The following is a 3717-nucleotide window of genomic DNA, read 5'->3' as shown; positions in this document are numbered from 1 at the left end:
TTATTTTGAAATAATTTCCAGTAATTGGAATTTCAAGTTGGGCCGAAGTCAATCCAAAGTGTGATTGACAGTAGTTCTCTGAGTGACTTATTTTACAAAATGTTTTGTTATTTAGCAAAATATTATGAAATTTCATGTAATTAATGATTATGCATGACTTAGAAGAATTTTTTAATCTCCAATTCAACTAATTTCAACCTCATAGCATTTTGAAGTCTATCATTTGTATGATTTCTATTGTCCCTTCTTTTTAATGGGTTTCGAATATAAAAATCATTTTTTTTATTGATCTATAACTTGACCTAGATGAATATTATGAACTCAAAGAATTTTTTTAAGTGATTTTCCATGAATTGTTTACAGATTTTCAGTAACGTTATGTTTTTAGATGAAGGTATATGTTTAATTAAGAATGTTAAAGTATGCTTTATTTTAAATGGTTTAGAATGATAGGAATGCCTGTTTTATGTTTATGATCATGAATTACGAGATTTATGTCAAACATAGGTTCTACTATGATGAAGATTACAGAAAACTCAAAAATCAAGTTACAAATCTCTCCCAAAATAGTCTAATACGAACTATTTGAATCCAGTACAACAACTCGATAACTTGAAATAAATAATAAGAGAAATCCCAAGAAAATATACTCTGTATTTTTTCTTTTCCTCACTGTCACACTAAAATAACACATTAGAATTTGGAGAAACTTTCTTCAAATTTCCGTTTAGTGTATTTTTCCTTCTCTTCAGTGCCAAAGGCTCTCGGCCAACTGCAAATTCTTTTCTTTCGATTTGCTCTTTTTTATAGATGAAGCCCACCTCCTTTAACAAGAAGTCAATAATTGTGTTCCCTCCACCGCCTTCAATTTCTTCTTTCCAGATACCCTCCAATTTAATCAATAAAAAATATTTCCTTGTTGGCTACAGGCTAATTAGTAAGATGATTTGGCCTATGAAAAATGGGCTCCAAAAAACATAATTCAATAAAAAGAATTCCATCACGACACACATGTGCTTCTTGGTATATTGATAACATAAAAAATATACTATCTTTTTTCGCTTAAGTCGAGATTGTTTCTAGTCGGGTATTAGCAAGAAGATAGAACTAAAATGAAGTTCAAATGCATCAACTGAAAAAGAAGAGGTAAAAATTATAAAATTACCCCTAAGGGCATGGTGCAGCCGCGCTACAATCTGCCATTCCCGTCGCTTTTTTTCGAGAGGGCTGTCCTGGTGCAAAACACATGGTCAGAAAGTAATGAGCATAGAAGAAATTCAATGGTAGGCTTCTGATGAAAAGAGGGAGACTCTTCTTCTTCCCTTTCCTTTTCTATTACTTTGTTATATTACTCTTTTTCTCAATGTGTTTTTGTACAATCGGTCCATGTAAAAAATAGTTGGTCCAAAAAAAGGCTATTTTTTGATAGAGTTAATTGTTAGTACTTTGATCATTACGTTGAGAGTACCATTTACAGTTGGTGTTTTTGTCCAAAGGCTGGACATCAATGTTGTGTTAGGTATCTTGTTAAAGGAGCCCACCACATATGTGAAATTATTTTGTCATGTTTTAATTGTGAGCATATGTTTTGTTGTTTATTGTTTCAGTTGGTCTTACTCAAATATCTGAAAATCTGAGTTCAATCCATAAGTTGAATGGATCGAACTTCAAGATTTGGAAGGAAAGCCTAGAGATACTTCTCGGGTGTATGGATTTGGACCTTGTATTAAGGACCGATAAACCTACTTGTACTGATGAACAACCAAATACGGCTAATATAGAGAAGTGGGAACAGTCAAATCGCATGTGTCTGATGATCATTAGGCACTCCATTCCAGAGTCTTTTCGTGGCTCTATCACGGAAAGTGAAAATGCCAATAAGTTCCTTGCTCAAATTGAGAAAGATTTTGCTAAAAATGAGAAAGGGGAAACAAGTAGTCTTTTGACTTCTTTAACTTCTATGAGGTATAAGGGCAATGGAAACATAAGGGAGTACATTATGGAAATGTCCAATCTCGCAGGTAAATTAAAGGCACTTGATATCGAGACAAATGAAAATTTACTCGTGCATCTGATAATTATCTCTTTTCCTACACAATTCACTCAGTTTAAGATAAGCTATAATACTTAGAAGGATAAATAGAGTATTAATGAGCTTATCTCACAATATGCGCAAGAAGAAGAAAGGACAGAAAGTGCTCATTTGGCAACATGCTCTCGTGATAAGAAGAAAAGGAAATTTGTGGATGAAGTAGAAGGGACATCTCAGTAGAATAAAAATAAGAAACAAACTACTGAAAATCCTTTTTTTTTCTACAAAAGGAAAGATCATTGATTGTCTCAAGTACGCCACGTTTCGTGTAAAAAAGAGTAAACTTCTTACTTTGGTTTGTTCTGAAGTTAATTTAGCTTCTGTACCTACAGATACTTGATGGGTAAATTCTGGTGCTACTACTCACATAAGTATATCAATGCAGGGTTGCCTGTGAAGCCGGCCGCCAAATGATGTTGAAAGATTCATCTATGTGGGCGATGGCAAAGCAGTTCCAGTTGAAGCTATTGAAAATTTTAGATTACTTTTAAAAACTGGTTGTTATTTGAATTTGAATGAGACTTTTGTTGTACTGTCATTTAGACAGAATTTAGTTTCTATTTCCAGTTTGGACAAATTTGGTTTTTCTTGTTCTTTTGGAAATAATAAAGTTAGTCTTTTTCAAGATTCTAAGCTTATTGGTACTGGTTCTTTAATTTATAATCTATATATGCTTGATTCTACTTCATTTAACAAGATCCTATTATCTAATTCATGTGGTACAAAGCGTAAATTAAATGAAAATTCCGCTATGTTATGGCACAAACATTTAGGTTACATATCTAAACAGAGAATTCAAAGACTTATGTCAGATGGAATTCTTGATTCCCTTGATTTAAGTAACTTCAACGTTTGTGTGGAATCTATTAAGGGAAAACAGACAAACATAAGAAAATTAGGTGCCAACAGATGCTCAAATGTCTTAGAACAAATACATACAGACATTTGTGGTCCATTCCCTACAGCCTCTTGGAATGGACAACAATATTTTATCACGTTCATAGACGACTATTCAAGATATGGGTATCTATATTTAATTCATAAGAAGTCACAATCCTTGGACGTTTTCAAGTCTTTCAAAGTTGAAGTCGAACTTTAACTTGGAAAGAAAATTAAGACTGTCAAACTTGATCGTGGTGGTGAATATTACAGTAGATATGATGGATCAGGTGAACAACATCCATGGCCCTTTGCCAAATACCTAGAGGAATATAGAATCGTCCCACAATACACTATGCCAGGCAAAACTAGCATAATGGTATAGTGAAGAGGCGAAATAGAACACTTAAGGATATGGTAAAAGGTATGATTAGTCATTCTTCTCTACCAGAATCCCTCTGGGGTGAGGCACTAAAGATTGCAGCATATATCCTTAATAGGGTACCTAGCAGTAGTTAAAACTCCTTATGAACTGTGGATAGGAAAGAAGCCTAGTATTAGGCATCTTCACATCTAGGGTTGTCCAGTTGAGGCTAGGCCTTATAGGCCTAATGAAAGAAAATTGGACTCAAGAACTATTAACTACTATTTTGTTGGGTATTCTGAGCACTCTCGGGATTTCAAGTTTTATGATCCCACTTCTAGTTTCATTGTTTGAGACAGGAAATGCTAGAATTCCTTAAGGA

The sequence above is a fragment of the Benincasa hispida genome, chromosome 12 (genome assembly GCF_009727055.1).
Source record: "Benincasa hispida cultivar B227 chromosome 12, ASM972705v1, whole genome shotgun sequence".
Taxonomy (NCBI): Eukaryota; Viridiplantae; Streptophyta; class Magnoliopsida; order Cucurbitales; family Cucurbitaceae; genus Benincasa; species Benincasa hispida.
The sequence above is the reverse complement of the archived record's forward strand: the minus strand, read 5'-3'. Positions refer to the sequence as shown.